This window comes from Lissotriton helveticus, chromosome 12 (genome assembly GCF_964261635.1).
Source record: "Lissotriton helveticus chromosome 12, aLisHel1.1, whole genome shotgun sequence".
Lineage (NCBI taxonomy): Eukaryota > Metazoa > Chordata > Amphibia > Caudata > Salamandridae > Lissotriton > Lissotriton helveticus.
Window position 1 is genome coordinate 226,226,973 of NC_136073.1, and position 19,071 is coordinate 226,246,043.

Sequence of the window (19,071 nt, forward strand, 5' to 3'; positions counted from 1 at the left end):
ATGGCAACTGGTACCGTACAGCATTCTCAGATAACTTAATACAGTGTTTGAATCCACGGTATTCACCAAAGGTATCATTAAAGATCTTATGGAATTTTTGTTTCACGTGTTATTTTACACAGAGTGTAAAATAACCTTCCCCGTTGCTGAAAGGCATGGCCAAATGATTATAACCAATGAGGACTTTATACAAGCACCAATCGTAATTCATGTAAGAAACAGTACTTTTTTTCTTGGTACTCCTCCAATGACGATCCTTTTCCATGCTGCAAGCCATCAAAAAATTCACGTAAGAGAAACAATATTCCTCCAATGATGATCCTGTTAATCCAATGACGATCCTGTTAAACTTTCATCCTATGACGATCTTGTTAAAGTTTGAGGTTCTACAGTAAAAAATCCGTATGTGGATACCCTCCCGCTCATCGACAGTGTAGGGAAGTTGGATGAAATAAAAGCTGCAAGGAATCCTTCTTCTTTAAAAAGTACATAATCTTTATTCTTATACAGCATAAGTTCAGTCTTCAGGATGTCCGGTACAGAATGCCCCAATGAACCATTTCCCCCAAGTAAATAATCTCCCACCCCGATTCAAATACCAACACACCCCATGAGGGAAACCCGTTTACCCACTAAGTGCCGCCTCATATGAAATAGTAATGAGCAACCGTATGTGTCAGTCGTGACTACTTCAAAACATAACAAGTCGGCGGCACTTGGTAACAAACCCCACACATGTGATAAACGCACACGGAGGATTGCGCGTGGGATACCACACCACCCATCAGATCAGAAAGTCCTAATTAGTACAACAAAGGCCTCACGGAGCCCAAGCGGGTTGAAATTTCCTCGGCTCCTAAGTCTTTGTTCACAATTGTTGCTGATAATGTTCTACAGCTAACAGCTGCATGCAGGGCTGTGGCTGTTAGCTTTTGAACACTTACAGCAAGAGCTGTGAAAAGGGGCTGAAGTCAGGCCCTGGTTCTCCTTGGCTAGGCTGAACTGCTTTTTGTAGTTTGTACAAGCCAGGGATATCAAGGAGCTGAGCATCATTCACACCTCCCTCCCTGCATCTGAAGCCCTAGTACCACTGAGCTACAGGAGGAAGGAAGGATGAAGGCTGCGTGTGTCCTCCTGCATGGCCTCTGCCTTTCTTTCTCCTCTGCTCAATTAATCTATTATCGAGAGGCAGAGGAAAGAGAAAGGCAGACGCTGTGTGGGACATTGAAATGTTGAGAACAGTGAGCCTATACCAGTTATATGGCACCCTGTTGCTCCATTGTCTTTAATGGGGCTCTCAATAGTCCAATGTTCCAATAAATCCTTAGAGCCCTCCGTAGCTGGCTCTACTGGCAAATAAAGGCCCGCTTCAGCGTAAAAGCACTGAGCTGAGGGTTTTTAACAAGGGAGCAGGCCTTTAATGGCTGGTACAGCCTGCTACAGAGGGCTCTAAGGCTATTAGAAAATTTCACACATAGAGGGCGGAATGTTCTAATTTGTAAAACAAAGGCTCATGGACACCTAGGGGGTTGAAATACCCTTGGGCTCCATGAGGCCTTTGTTCACAGCTGTTGTTGTGAACAAACATTGGAATGTTGATTCTCCAGCCTTCTACCAGCCATTAGAAGCTGGAGCACTCCATTCTCTTCAATGGAGCGTTCAACATTTCAATGTTCAAATCTAGCCTTATAGCCCTCCATGGTGGGCTATTCCCGCCATTAAAGGCCTGCTCCAGTGTTCGGCGAGGGCCCTTAACAAGGGAGTGGACTTTAATGCCGATATAGCCCAGATACGGAGTGCTATAAGGCTATTAGAACATTCCGCCACTAGAGGGCAGAATGTTCTATAACCTCAAAGCCCGACCTGGAGGGCTCTACCAGCCAAAAAGGGCCCGCTCCAGAGTTAAAGATCAGAGCGGATGGCCCTTAGACCCCTAGAGGGCAGAATGTTCTAATTACTGAAAAAAATGCCTCTTGGAGTGCGAGGGGATTTAAGACCCCTTGGGTTTCGGGAGGCCTTTGTTCACAGCAGCAGCTGTGAACAAAAACAACATTGGAATGTTGCTCTGCGGGCTTCTACCGGCCTGTAGAAGCCCAGATCACTCCATTGTATTCGATGGAGTGCTCCACATGTTCTAATAACAAATAAATCAAAGGCCTCCGTGAGCCAATGGAATTGAAATCCCCTTTGGCTGCCTGAGGCCTTTGTTCACAGCAACAGCTGTGAAGGACAACAACGGGATGTTGGAGCTCTGGGCTTCTAAAGGCCATTAGAATCCCAGAGCACTCCATTGTTTTCAAAGGAGCTCCCAACATTCTAATGTTCTATTATTCATCAAAGAAGTAGCCAGTGGCTCTATGAAGATAGAGAACAGTAATTGAGAGAGTGGGCATTCCTGTCTAGTCATTGGAATACCTGAAACACTGAGTCTTGTTTATAACCAAGAAAGTCTTCAGACTTTAGCATAGGCCTGGTATTGCTTCGAGGTATAGGGGTGCTTAAATCTAGGCATACATTCCAAAAGATATTTGTGGTGTATTGATTTACAGCCTTTCTTGGCACCCACAAGCATAACTACCATAGGAAAAGAAGTCATAATTGAGAAGCCTATTCGAGTCAATAATGCTGCCACATTCTTATCTATTCTATGATGCCTTATACCACCATAAAAGCTGGGGTCGGAGAATAATATTTGTGAGTGTACTTTGTAGTCTTCCAACTAGTAATTTTTCACAGGTTTTACTTTTGGTATTGGAGAGTGGAATAGGTCTATATGGAAAACAAATTGTGGCATCTTTCTTTAGCTGGTTTCTTAAAAATCAAAATAGAAGTCTTTGCCATGATTCCGGAGTAGTATCCCATCGAAAATCATTCTGGCAGATGAATGGTGTGGTACTATGAAATGTTGTAGTAAATATTTTCAGAGATCCACTGGCAGATCACCCAGATGCTTTCCCATTCTACAGAGATGCAAGAGAAAAAATCATTTCTTCATAAACTTTTTTGATAATAAAATGTTCTCATTATTTCCATTAAAAGCTAGGAAACGAGTTTATTTAGACAATTGTCCATAAAACATTCTAAAAAAGAACACAATTAACAATTAAGAACATTTTAAAAGAACCTCCTCTAAGCTAGCTAACACCCCCTACCCACCACATTTCATCATTAAAATTCTGTTTAACAGATCGTGAAAACTGAGCAATTCCAACTGCCACATCTAGATAGCGCATTTCTGACAATAGCTCCACAGCTTTCTTCCTATGGAGAGCATCGTATTTAAAAAGCAGGGACCTTAAAAACTTAATTTGATTTGCAAGATAAAAGACACAATCATAAGAATATGCATGAGGGAGCATTGAACTTTCTAGGGGCAGGGACAAATACCACTATTATTCTGCACCCTGGTCCTGTGTGGGCGAGAAGAATAGATTGGATTTCTTCCCACCCTAACCTGTAATATTTCATTCCTCAATCCTGGGTCTGGTAACTGTTATAAATGAGAAAAAAACATTTTCCTGGCCCAGTGTAGAGATCGAGAAGTTGATGGATGATTTCATCCTTAAATACTGTAGGTCAATTGATTCAGACACCATAGCAACAGATTCCATCAATGCATGCTTGCCTGGAAAGGGGAACCAAGATGTATTTGTACCACTGAATTATCATTAAAGATGCTGCATACAAGGTTTCCTAGTAGGTCACAAAAGCCACCTGGATTGCATCATCAGTTGTCTATTTATTATCGCAATGTCTAACATCTTGATCTAATTTTGATTATGTCTTTGCATTGTGTGCCACGTTAAGCTTTTCCCACATTTCTCATTTAATTAATAGACTTTCCCTGGGCATGTCAGACTCTTTCAACTGCACTTTTGTCTCCCTTTCTACAAAGCTTTTTTGAGCTTCAGTTAACCTCTCGCCAATTCAAATTAGAGTAACTGGATCAGGTTCAGATTGATCTACAGTTTGCAGTTTCTGTATTTTGTCAATCAGTCTGACTCGTTCTGCCTTCTTTTTCACCCAGCTTCTTATTGCATATTCAATTATTTTACCTTTTAGACGGATTTATAACCAGAGAATATGTGTTGATTTAACATTCTGTTCAAAATATTCTTAGGTTGTTATCCTTATGTGCGTCAAAACCTCTGTCCTTCATCAGAGACCAATCAAAGGTCCAGTGAGAAGGGCTGTCAATAACAAAACTATTATGGCCATAAGATCTGATATGTGAAATGGTGACAGCACAAACTCACTCAGCTTGTCTACAAGTAATATAGGCAGGTAAGTATTAAATGTCTATTTGTGACAATATAAATTCTGATTATTATCACTAGCCATGCCATATTGAATTTGCAGTTTTTACTTATTACCTATTCACAAAATGTGTATAAATACTCCTTGATTCTGGGGGTGAGCCAGAATTTTCCTGAAGCTAGAGATACTCTCCGTTTCACTTATGATTTTTTGCTGCCTATTGGGATCTAGAATATTTCCGATTTTTGACTATGTGCTTTGTATTTAAGTTTTCTTGGCATATATTTTGCATTTTCTCAGAAATGCTTAATTTAAAATTTTTACAATAAAACCCCTTAACCTTTTCCTGATCTAGAACTGGTATTGAGTGGGCCCGTTACTTATTACTTTGAAAACTGCGTTGGACCTGAGGTTCAGGTGGGTGGTGACTTTAACCACAAGATAAAAGGTTCTGGAGTGGGACCACCTGAGGTATATTTTGGGGTCATCTAAAATGCTGGGGTGTATTAGAATATTGGGGTTCTCCTCCCACGGATGTCATCAGTGATATATGTGTATGTGAGGGCACAGGCAGTGTATCATAGTGGTGCAAGCTGTTTCTTTCAATACGTTTCCAAGTATGTTCTTAAGTTAAAATCATACTTGTGCATATATATATATATATATATATATATATATATATATATATATATATATATATATATATATATATATATATATATATATATATATATATATATATATATATATATATATATATATATATACATATATATATATATATATATATATATATATATATATATATATATATATATATATATATATATTTATATATATTCTGCTCCCAGATTCTCACAGCGTTCTATTACGAACAAGAAAACAGCACTCAACAGATCTTTATTTGCAACCAGCACAGACAAGATGGGTTTTGGCGCTTAGCCTTTGTCAATTGTGAATTCGAACGCGCCGCCATTACTTTTAAATGCATTGCTTCGGTCACAGCGTGTTTAGCCATAGACATAAAAAGAAGACTACGAAATAGCAAATATATCGCCATTTTGTAAGGTGCAACTCATATGTGAAAGAAAGAAAGTATATACAATCTTAAGTCACAGACATTCGTAAAACAGTGGTTATAAGGCTGAAATCAACCTAATAACTACAAATATTCTTATTATGAATATCATTATATCTCGCCCTGGATGGGTGAACTACATTGCCAGAACGCTGAGAGAATCTGGGAGCAGAATTTTGTCGGCGGGTACACCCCCGCCAAAAGAGCACCCGCTCGGGTGTGCAGCAGGCTGGTGGATTTTGGAGCAAGAAATATATATATACATATATATATATATATATATATATATATATATATATATATATATACAAAGATAGCAGGAGCACCAAAATTCGAGAAGACTCCAGGAAGTTTAAATGACACACTTTATTGAGTTCGGCATCTTGCAGGTAGCTCCTCTACACAGGAAACATAACCACAGTCTTAGAACGCGGAGGACGCGTTTCGGGAATTGGAATCCCTTCATCAGCAGCGTTCATGGCAGGTGAGGATGCGTCGTGAATGCAAGCTATTTTACCCGCCCGTGGTGGGCGTTTGGTAAATGTAGTGCTTAATTATCCCAAGTGGGTGCGCTCACCGTCTTCTGCCTGTTAAATAAACATTAAAAAAAACCAGTGGGTTGCCATGGATCCTGGTGTCGAACTGCCCCTGCTTTATAGATGTCGAATTGGTGACAGACCAGCACACCCTGCAACTCCGTGAGGGTAGAACAAGAAGATTCTTTATTAATAGAAAGAGGGTCACAACGCGTTTTGAAGGCAAGCCGCCTTTGTCACACCGCCGGGCTTAACTGATATCGGGCATTAAGTATACGAGTCGCTCTGGTGGTTGTCACAGCAACCGCGCTCGTAATGAACATAAACGAGTGAACTCAAAGTTATTTCATGAGCAGATAATGATAGTTATTTAAAAACATATAAAGATAACATCACAAGCGCAGCATGTTAGCATAACATATCTTTTACAAAATGATAAATTATGAAAGCAAGAAAAACTATAAAAGAAAAAACAGTTGTTATAGAGCAATGGATCTAAACAACAGACCGTACACCGACACTGGGAGATTTCTGGCAATAAAGTTCTTTATACCGAAATTAGGCTGCGACGTGTTTCGGCATCAACTGCCTTGATCAATATATATATTTATTAATTACCAACTGGCAGTTACCAGTTGGTAGTTATAATACCATGTTAGTACCATGTTTTCAAAGGAAGAGCATTTTTTTGGGCTTGCCTATATGTTTGACGCTGGTTGAAGAATGTTCACAACATTTTCCAAAATAAGTGCCCTGGTGATTCTTGGTGTGTATGGAAAGTTTTGGGGCAGTCCATTAGGCAGGAACTGAGAAAAGGGGAGGGGGTAAAAAAAGTGTTTTACCAATGTTAATTCCCGTAGAGATTTAAGTCTTGTCTACAGCCCAAACCGCAGGACGAAATGACACCAAATTTGGCAGAAACGTAGCTCTTGGTCCAGAATGCACCCTTTTTGTTATTTGGTGTAAATCCATTAAGTAATTTTGGAGGTATAAAAAAAATAATCTAATTTGTAAATATAGGGTTGTGGATCCTCGGCGGATCTGACAGTCCCCATGCTGAAAATTGATTGGCTGCCAACATTATTCCACCAGGAATCTCAGTAATGTTACTGTCCTTGTCATGAGTGATGTAATATATGAGATCATAAGCAGTGTATTGCAGGGGCATGGGTAATAGGGAGCTCAGCTAACTATAACTGATGCATTTCACTAGTTTTGTACGAGTGAAATCTTAGCCTAACTAAAACATCCCTGTAAGCTTTGTTTTTTTCAGTAAATATATCATCGAGTTTGATAATACCCTCCCTCTGAAGCGTGCTGGAGTGTATCCACCAATCCTAAGTGAGGCGCTCCCTATTTAAGTGGACAGTGACTTTCAAAGCGACAAGAGGCATCTGAAGAAGGCAATTATGCCAAAATGCATCGTGCCGTTTCGCTTTTGTGGAAATAAAAGCAGGAATCCCAGAGAACCTGTGTGGGCTTACGTCTTTTTCAGAAAGGGGAAGGACTTTTGTTTGATATATATATCTCACAAAAGCACATATAAATATGTGTGTGTGAACATATATATATATAGGCCTAACTATAACTTCATCTTATCATTTTGTTTTTCAGGTTTTTTTTAATGTAGAGAATGATCTTACACAAAACAACAGATGATGGACAGAATGCAGAACAATGTCATACATTCACCCCAGTACAGAGATCTGGGCCTAAATCCATCTTTTTTTGCACTTCACACCACCCCAGTTCAGACATGGCCATATGCAAATCAGCCTTGACCCTGTGCCTCATGGGAACAGTCCAGCCCGAACTGCCAATCTTATAGCCATACCTAACTATAACATCACTTTAACCTTTGGTTTTTTCCCTGAATTTCTTTTTTTTTTTTTACATAAAGTAAGATCTTGTTACAAAAGCTACATATAACGTCACATTAACCTTTGTTTTTTTCAATGAATTAATTTTTTAACATATTTACCCAACTCCCTCACTGAGCATGCCATTTGCTATGAGTAGTAGATGGTTAGATGTAGGGCCTTCGGCGAGACTCTGTGATCAACCACCCGTGGGTGGCCAAACCCTGCCGTGCACAACAGTGTGTGGCATGGGGCTGGGTGACGAAATTGCACTTTTTCAGTCCCACTGGCAGACACAGGGGCAGGGCTAACAGGGCTGCCTCCTGCTGGAGTGCCGCGGGAACTCGCAGAAGGAAATTATTTTTTATTTTGACCTGTGGGGTCCAGCTGGAATACCCCTACAAGTGTCAGGGGGTCAGGGTACCCCATCCACCCCTTAAATGTTTTTTTTCAACAAACTTTGAGTCCTGAAATAGCTGCCGCAACAGTTCTGCTGATGTTGCTGCCAGCCAGTCAGATCCCTCGGCCCTTGGGACCGAGACAGCCCATGGGGAAAAAAAGCCCTCTCATCTAATCAGAATGCTGTGTTTTCTGAATTTGTGGTCGCACAGGACTCTCTTGCGGCCAACTGGGAATATATAACTAACATTTGAACCTTAAATTCTCAAAAAACACTGAATTGATGTGCACCACATCACAAAAACACACTTTCTGAGTAAAGCTCTAGCTTTTTTTCTGTATCACTGTCTAAAAGTCCCAATTGGAAATTGAATATGGAAAATATGCTTTTGGACCCACACTTTTTCTCAGCCCCCGCTTGATGGATCAAACCAAAAATTTCGAGGAAGGTGCTGAGGTGGGTGAACTTTTTATTTCGATAGTTTAATGATGATTTGACAAACAGTGCTAAAGTTTTTGGCAAAATGCTTTTATTTGAGATATATAAATATAGATATTTATATGAAAAATACTAATGTCTCTTTAAAAAAATTGAAGTTATTGGATTTCAGGGATGGATATGGGTAAGGGGCAATCAGGGGGATTATTAGGGATAGTAAATGGCAAATGGCAGTAAGGGGTTTTAGAGATCAGAGATGGGTAGAGATCAGCATAGTATAGGATTTTTAGGGTTCAGGGTTGGGTTATGGGAAGTGTTTTAGGGTTTAAGGATAGGTAGGGGTAATAGGGAGTAAGGGATATTTTTATGGTTTAGGGATGACTAAGGTAAGGGGTTTTAAGGGTTGGGTAAGCAGTAGCATAGCATAGCATAGCATGAAATTCCCTAGTTATAGTTAGTTCAGCTAACTATAACTCGCGCGCCCGCAATGCACTGCTGATGACATCACATATTACATCACTCATGACATGGTCAGTGACATCACTCATGACATCACTGATGACATCTCAAATGACATCACTGATGACATCATTCAGTGAATGTGTGTCTTTCTGATTTTTTTTTTTTATATATGTATATCTAAAGGTCGATGGAAGAATAAATGGGTAAATAACTGTCTAAATGGATGTTTTTTTTTGTAAAATTGATTGTATAACTTAAGTGTATCTTAGTGAATACATGTATTAGCGAGTAATGTTTAAATATGTAAATATCTGTATCAGTGTCTCACTTTGTGTATAAGTGGCTGCATGGGTTGCTGAGTAGCTACATGAGTGTGTATATGGGTTATTAGTTGGTTTTTTGAGTATCAGTATGAGTGTCTGTATGGTTTGGTGGGGGTATTACTTAGCGCATAGATGCATGAATGAGTGACTCACTATTTGTATGTGTTTTGAAGACAGAATTTGTGCAGGACTGTATGGGTGGATGAGTGTGTGTATGGTTGTGTTAGTGAGTGAATGACTGTCTCAATAGTATCTTTATGAGTAACTACATATGTTTTAATCTAGTATATGCGAGTATCGATGTATATAAGTGCGTATATGTGAGAGTGAGAGATTGGAAGAGTTCCTGTATAAATAAGTATGTGTTTCTATAAGTGATTGTTTAAGAGAGTAAGTATGTGTACGTTTCTGTAAAAGTAAGTGTAGTGGTGTGTGTATAGCTGTATATGCAAGTAAATGGATGTTTGATAGTTTATTTGCATGTGTGAGTATGTGTGTGAGTGACTCTATGGATGAGTGTCGGTGTGTAACAGGATGTATAGGTGTATGAGTACATATGATGAGTGGGTACATGTATGAGTGACTATATAGAACTGTTGGTGAATGAGTGGATGTGTATGTAGATGTTGGAATTACTGAATAGGTTGTTGTAACTGGTATTGGTATCTCAATTTTTTTGAAAATCTTAGTTTCTATTTTGAATGTGTGTATCAAAGGTTATATTACAGTGACAGGAGGTCTGCCACACTTCCACAAAGATGATGTCCTCAGTGATGTCATTTGAGATGTCATCAGTGATGTCATGAGTGATGTCACTGACCATGTCATGAGTGATGTACTATGTGACGTCATCAGCAGTGCATTGCGGGCGCGCGAATTATAGTTAGCTGAACTAACTATAACTAGGGAATTTCAATGGTTTTGTATGAGTGAAATGTCCAGCTAACTATAACATGTGAAACCTATGCTTTTTTCAGTGAATTTCTGAGGTTTGTTAAATGCTAATTCCTAACTATAACGTGTGTAAAACCTATAGTTTTTTCAGTGAATTTCAAAGGTTTTTTAAATGCTAAATCCTAACTATAACGTGCCTAAAACCTATGTTTTTTAAAGTGAATTTCATAGGTTTTGTAAATGCCAATTTTTAAATGTATTAATTGTTATATTTTTTTATACTGATTTACTACATTGTTTTAAACTATTTATTTTTAGATACTTAATTTTTTAAATTACATTACATATTTTTAATATAAATAAAAAAATGTTTAAAAAAATATTGAAATTTTAATATTTGTTTGTTTTTTTATTTTATATTTTTTTATTTATATATATTTTATATAGCAGGCAATGATATCCTATGGAAGGAAATTCAAGTTACTGGTAAGTACAGTTAAAATTACTTTTCAAGATCAGTACTGGGCTGAAAGATGCAGCACTGAGGTCTCTCCTGATAACAGGTGAGTAAATCGGAATTCGTAGTTCGGCTGATTTTATAGGAATATTTTGAAGTTCCAAAACTCCACACTTAGAAGAATTTCCAAGTGAAACCAGTCAATGTTAGCCTATGGAAGGAAATTCAAGTTACTGTAAGTACGTTTAGAATTACTTTTCAGGATCAGTAGCGGCATGACAGATCCATCACTGAGGTCTCTCATGATAACAGGTGAGTAAATCGGAATTCGTAGTTCGGCAGATTTGTTTTATAGGAATATTTTAAAGTTCCAAAACTCCACACTTAGAAGAATTTCCAAAGGAAACCAGTCAATGTTAGCCTATGGAAGCCTATGGAAGGAAATTCAGGTTACTGGTAAGTACGGTTAAAATTACTTTTCAGGATCAGTACTGTGCTCAAAGATGCATCATTGCTGTCTCTCCTGATAACAGGTGAGTAAATCAGAATTCGTAGTTCGGCTGATTTTAGAAGAATATTTGTAAGTTTCAAAAATCAACACTTAGAAACTTTTTCAGCAAAAAGCAGGCAATGATATCCTATGGAAGGAAATTCAAGTTACTGGTAAGTATGGTTAAAATTACTTTTCAGGATCAGTGGGGAAACAATTCCCCTTCAAACCTGAGGATATCTAATGTCCAACTAGCCCACTAGGTACATCCAGTAAGCGCCACAGAGCTGCGTAGCAGAGAGATGTAAAAAGGGGCACGGCCTACACCACCTCTCTGCAACGCAGCGCAGTGGCACTTACTGGAAGCACCTGGTGGGCTAGTTGGCCCCCCGGAGCCTTCATGATTGAAAGGGAATTTTTTTTCCCAACTTAAAACGCACCACGGGCCGTGTTTGCACAGTGGTGAAGGAAGGGGGCGTGGCCTGAGGTGACATGTCTGCAAAATGCCCTGTGGCGCGTTATAAGTTAGAGAATTACTTCCTCCTCACTCCGTGGATTACTGGAGGTGGGCTAGTTGGTCCCCAGGGACCCTCAGGATTGACAAGGAATTAATTCCCCAACTTAAACCGCGCCACTGGGTGTGTTTGCACAGGTGTGAACTTAGGCCCCGTCCCCTCCCTTCACCACCGTGCAAACGCGCCCCATGGCGTGTTTTAAGTTGGGGGATTAACTCCCCTTTAATACTGACATCCCTGGGGTGCAACTAGCCCACATGCTACCTCCAGTAAGCGCTACAGAGCTACGTTGCAAAGAGGTGTGAAAAGGGGCGTGGCCTCAGAACACCTCTCTGCAACGCAGCCCCATGGCGCATACTGGAGGTTCCTGGTGGGCTAGTTGGCCCCCAGAGACCCCCAGTGTTCAAGGGGAATTCTTTCCCCCTCTGCAAACGAGCCAGGGGGCGCGTTTGCAGAGTGGTGCAATGAAGGGGCATGGCCTTCGGCGCAATGTTAGTCTTTTTTTATTTTATTTTTTTAAGAAGGGGGTCTGTGTAGCCCCTCTACTTTTTCCATTTTTTGGGCACTGGGGTCCCCATCCCCCAGGGCCTGCCCCCTAATTCATTTTTTTAAAATAAAAAATTAAGGAAGAGGGCCGCATGGCCCCCCTCCAGAGGCCATTATCGGCCCCGGGGACCCCATCCCCCGGGGCAAGGCCTCTTTTTTTAAAGTATTTTTATAGGAGGGGGGCTGCCTTGCCCCCTCCATAGGCCATTTATGACAGGTTTCCTGCTCTCTCTTCCAAAAACCATAGCAGTTTGCTATGGTAGGGCAGAAGCCGCAAGCCTCCCGTCCTACCATAGCAAACTACAGTGTCCCCGATTGCCTCCGGGATTTGGCCCCCCGGGGGCTAATTTCAAATACAGCAGGCTTTGTTTTTTTGTTTTTTTTGCAGGCCGGGTGTCCTTGTGGGACCCCTTGAGCAGGCCTAGGGGGTCACGGTGTTTCTACCCTGCCCCATTTGCGTCTTTTGCACACTTGTTTTTTCAGTTTCCTTGTGCCTCGGTTCTACCGAGACACAAGATGGCTGCCAACACTTCCTGGTTTGGAGTGTTGACAGACAGTTGACAGCCAATTAGCATGCAGCTCGTGCTCGTAAGGGTACGCGCATGATCCTCAGAGGATACGCGTACCCTACATCGTTCATAGATTTATCTATGATTTTACTTTTGATTTTCACAGAAACTACTGCACGGATTTACACCATTTAACAAAAAGCGTGATCTGTGAACCAAACTCTACCTTTTTGACAAATTTGGTGTAATTCCGTTCAGCAGTTCGGGCTGTAGCCGCGCTTAAATGTCCCTATAGAAAATTGCATGGAGAAAACACGTTTTTTTTGGGACCCCTTTTTTTCTCTGCCCCCGATTGACGAATCACCCTGAAACTTTCAGGATAGGAGCAGAGCAGAGAGGGCCATCTTCTTGCAGAAGTTTGCGAAGATTCGACGACCAGCGCCAAAGTTATTCCAAATAGAATGTTGTGGATTTCCTATGGAAACTAGGTCCTAACAATAACTACCTACTGGCGACTGCCAGTAGGTAATATATATACACATATATACGCTGTAAGTGATCAAGGGCTTCGGTAGCATGAAAGGAGTCGTTGCAGGCTGTGTTGAATAAAGAATACTTCGCCTGAAGAGCTGTGGTGGTCTGTGTCTCCTTCTTCGCCGCCAGCATTTGCGGGTTGGAAGTGGTTGGAGTTACATGCTGCATATATATATATATATATATATATATATATATATATATATATATATATATACGCTCCACTAGTGCTGGTGAAGGGGTCAGGCTGTCACGGGCGGTCCTGCTAAAGCTACCAGCAGGCTCGTAATTTATTCCAAGAAACTCCAAAAATATTGAAGATGACAGGACACCCAAAGTTCAGATATTCCAAATTTATTCGGCAGATGAAAAAATCACGACGCGTTTCGCCATTACGGCGTGATCAAGCCGTAATGGCGAAACGCGTCGTGATTTTTTCATCTGCCGAATACATTTGGAATATCTGAACTTTGGGTGTCCTGTCATCTTCAATATTTTTGGAGTTTCTTGGAATAGATATATATATATATATATATACACACACACATATATATATATATATATATCTATATATATATATATATATATATATATATATATGTGTGTGTGTGTGTGTGTGTATATATATATATATATATATATAGATATATATATATATATATATATATCTATATATATATATATATATATATATATATATATGACTGTTAACTCTCCCCGAAACCACATCCAACAGTGGGAATGAAAGAGCGCAGACTACAAGGGCTGAATTATCTGTAGATTTTAATGGAAATGGAAACGGCAGCCATGACGCGTTTCGTCCCACGCAGGGGACTTGATCATATATATATATATATTCACTGAAAAAACCATAGGTTATAGACCATATATAGTTAGGAATTTGCATTTACAAAACCTTGAAAATTCACTGAAAAAACCATAGGTTAGAGACCATATATAGTTAGCTGGACATTTTATTGACATAAAACCAATGAAATTCCATATATAGTTAGTTGCACTAACTATATATCGCGCACCCGCAATCCACTGCTGATGATGTCACATATTACATCATTCATGACATGGTCAGTGACATCACTGATGACATCACTGATGACATCTCAAATGACATCACTGATGACATCTCAAATGACATCACTGATGACATCATGACACACCAATACCAGTTACTACATACGCACTCACTGATTCCTACGTCTACACACACATTCACTCATTCACCCATACAATCACTCATACATACAGTCACTCATTATTACAACACTATCATATGCACTCATACACCTATGCAGACACTCACACACTGCCACTCATCCATGGAGTTACTCACACACCTAGTCAGTCCTGTAAAGAATCAATCACACTTCCATTTCCTCATCTATACAGTTAAACACAGAACACCATACTTCAGTGACATCACTGATGACATCACTGATGACATCTTAAATGACATCACTGATGACATCTCAAATGACATCACTGATGACATCATGACACACCAATACCAGTTACTACATACGCACTCACTGATTCCTACGTCTACACACACATTCACTCATTCACCCATACAATCACTCATACATACAGTCACTCATTATTACAACACTATCATATGCACTCATACACCTAGTCAGTCCTGTGAAGAATCAATCACACTTCGATTTCCTCATCTATACAGTTAAACACAGAACACCATACTTTTCACACATATACTAACACATACTTACTCTCTTATACAATCACTGATACAAGTACACATTGATATGCACAGTCACACACCTCCCAGCCAGCCACACACACACTCAGTCTTCCATACATCCACTCATTCTTCAATATGTAAAACATATTTAAACTTTACAAAAACACACAGACACTAGATGATGTCATCAGTGATGTCATTTGAGATGTCATCAGTGATGTCATTTGAGATGTCATCAGTGATGTCATCAGTGATGTCACTGACCATGTCATGAATGATGTAATATGTGACATCATCAGCAGTGGATTGCGGGTGCGCGATATATAGTTAGTGCAACTAACTATATATGGAATTTCATTGGTTTTATGTCAATAAAATGTCCAGCTAACTATATATGGTCTCTAACCTATGGTTTTTTCAGTGAATTTTCAAGGTTTTGTAAATGCAAATTCCTAACTATATATGGTCTATAACCTATGATTTTTTCAGTGAATTTCATTGGTTTTTTAAAAGCTAATATCTATAGCTGTAAAATATATTCTTTATTACGTGACGTATCACGTAGCCACGTGAGACGCCTCATGACGCGTCGCATAACCGTGACGTATCGGCTCTGCAGCGCAAACAAAACCCGTAACGTAAGCGTGCCGGAGCACGCTTACAGATATATATATTTTTTTTAACCTTAATTAGGCAAAATCCACACGTGCACATATCTTGAGGCCTTGCAAAGGCACATCAAACAAACAGTCCCTACAATTTTGCCAAGTTTGCTGGAAATCTATTCCCTTAATTTTTTTTTTACTGTTTCTCTTGGTTTTCCCCTTGTTACGCTTACCGGGACGCTACCCGGTACGCGAACCGGACGCTCCAAAAACACAAGATGGCGGACTCCCGTTACGCTGCCGGTTAGCTGCCCGGTTCGCGTACCGGAAGCGCCTCTACCGTGAAAAATCGCGGGGGACTTTAATATCCCCCTCATCAATCCTAGGGGGTCAGGAGGGGTTTACCTTGCCCCCTTTCCTTCATTTCCCCCTTCTTTTTTCACCACATCTTGTCTCTCGAACCTACCGAGAGACAAGATGGCGGCCGCTCCGGACTGTTTACAATGTTGACAGCTACGCTGCCGGTTAGCTGCCCGGTTAGCTGCCCGGTGAGCTGCCCGGTGAGCTGCCCGGTTCGCGTACCGGGACGCGCCTCTACGGCGTAAAATCGCAAAAAAAAAAAATGTTTTATTTTTTGCCCCGCGGGGCACTTTAATATCCCCCTCATCAATCCTAGGGGGTCAGGAGTGGTCTACCTTGCCCCCTTTCCTTCATTTCCCCCTTCGTTTTTCACCACATCTTGTCTCTCGATCGTACCGAGAGACAAGATGGCGGCCGCTCCGGACTGTTTAGAATGTTGACAGACACCGGAGAGCCAATCAGCTTCGCTTCGCCAAGTTCCGTTACGCGCCAGGTACGCGAACCGGGGCGCTAACCGGAGCGCTGTCACAGATATATATATTTTTTTAAACGTTAATTTCTCAAAATCCACTGGAGCACATATATTGAGACATAGCAAAGGCACGTCGGGCAAACCATATCTACAATTTTGCCAAGTTTCATGTAAATCTATTCAGCCGTTCGAGCTAAAAGTGAGTCCAACCGCCCTATGGAAAAATGAATGGGAAAAACGCGTTTTGGGACCCCCCTTTTTTCTCGGCCCCCCATTGACGAAACCCCCCCAAATTTTCAGGGGCTGCTCGGAAACAAAATGTGCCATTTTCCTGAAAATTTCAGCCAATTCCGTCCACAAACGCCAAAGTTATTAGACATAGAATTTTCAGAAATCCCATAGAGAAAAAATCCTAACTATATATACCCACTGGCTATCGCCAGTAGGTAATATACATATATAAACATATATAATCTGCATATCTATATAAATATAAATGCATGCATACATATACATATATGCATACATATGCATGTTATTTACATGAAAGTTTTAAAAACACTAATAAAAGCAAAGCTAAAAAGCCACCTCATTACAAACAGAATGGCTTTAACTTAAACGAGGGCGAGATCTATTGCATTTTCAATGCTTGTTTACTTTGGTTCTATCAAGAAGGCATTCAGATGTGTCACACATTTGCCATAAATTCTGAATGTTAGCACTCTAGTTGCTCATTAGATCACTGTAGTAAAGCTAGTGCTCACCAGGGAAGTCTGCTGCTAATCATGGTTTGCAGCCATTTTCCCGCATTTTTTATCCCGCAGACTTTCAGTCCGCATACCATTATCCCGCAAGGTCATTGACCTCGCATACCATTATCCCGCATTTTTTCAAAACGCATGTGCATTTATCGCGCATGCCTTTACAAAGAATTACGTTTTAAAGGCATGTATGGTAAATGCATTTGCGTTGTGAAAACCACGATGACGAGAGAGGTAAGTGGGTTTGTGTTAATTTTTTTCGTGGGTTAGTGATTGTGTAGTGTAGTGTAGTGTTGTGCAGTGTAGTGTTGTGTTAGTGTAGTGTAGAGTTGTGGTGGTTGTTTAGTGTAGGGTCATGCTGGGGGTAGTGTTTTAGGGTTTAGGGTTGTGTTGTAGTGTTTGCGTAGTGTAGGGTCATGCTGGGGGTAGTGTTTTAGGGTTTAGGGTAGTGTTGTAGTGTTTTCGTAGTGTAGGGTCATGCTGGGGGTAGTGTTTTAGGGTTTAGGGTTGTGTTGTAGTGTTTGCGTAGTGTAGGGTCATGCTGGGGCTAGTGTTTTAGGGTTTAGGGTAGTGTTGTAGTGTTTGCGTAGTGTAGGGTCATGCTGGGCGTAGTGTTTTAGGGTTTAGGATAGTGTTGTAGTGTTTGCGTAGTGTAGGGTCATGCTGGGGGTAGTGTTTTAGGGTTTTGGGTAGTGTTGTAGTGTTTGCGTAGTGTAGGGTCATGCTGGGGTGTAGTATTTTAGGGTTTAGGGTAGTGTTGTAGTGTTTGCGTAGTGTAGGGTCATGCTGGGGGTAGTGTTTTAGGGTTTTGGGTAGTGTTGTAGTGTTTGCGTAGTGTAGGGTCATGCTGGGGGTAGTGTTTTAGGGTTTTGGGTAGTGTTGTAGTGTTTGCGTAGTGTAGGGTCATGCTGGGGTGTAGTGTTTTAGGGTTTTGGGTAGTGTTGTAGTGTCTGCGTAGTGTAGGGTCATGCTGGGGTGTAGTGTTTTAGGGTTTTGGGTAGTGTTTTAGTGTTTGCGTAGTGTAGGGTCATGCTGGGGGTAGTGTTTTAGGGTTTTGGGTAGTGTTGTAGTGTTTGCGTAGTGTAGGGTCATGCTGGGGGTAGTGTTTTAGGGTTTTGGGTAGTGTTGTAGTGTTTGCGTAGTGTAGGGTCATGCTGGGGGGTAGTGTTTTAGGGTTTTGGGTAGTGTTGTAGTGTTTGCGTAGTGTAGGGTCATGCTGGGGGTAGTGTTTTAGGGTTTAGGGTAGTGTTGTAGTGTTTGCGTAGTGTAGGGTCATGCTGGGGGTAGTGTTTTAGGGTTTAGGGTAGTGTTGTAGTGTTTGCGTAGTGTAGGGTCATGCTGGGGGTAGTGTTTTAGGGTTTAGGGTAGTGTTGTAGTGTTTGCGTAGTGTAGGGTCATGCTGGGGGTAGTGTTTTAGGGTTTAGGGTAGTGTTGTAGTGTTTGCGTAGTGTAGGGTCATGCTGGGGTGTAGTGTTTTAGGGTTTTGGGTAGTGTTGTAGTGTTTGCGTAGTGTAGGGTCATGCTGGGGGTAGTGTTTTAGGGTTTGGGGTAGTGTTGTAGTGTCTGCGTAGTGTAGGGTCATGCTGGGGTGTAGTGTTTTAGGGTTTTGGGTAGTGTTGTAGTGTTTGCGTAGTGTAGGGTCATGCTGGGGGTAGTGTTTTAGGGTTTAGGGTAGTGTTTTAGTGTTTGCGTAGTGTAGGGTCATGCTGGGGTTAGTGTTTTAGGGTTTAGGGTTGTGTTGTAGTGTTTGCGTAGTGTAGGGTCATGCTGGGGGTAGTGTTTTAGGGTTTAGGGTTGTGTTGTAGTGTTTGTGTAGTGTAGGGTCATGCTGGGGGTAGTGTTTTAGGGTTTAGGG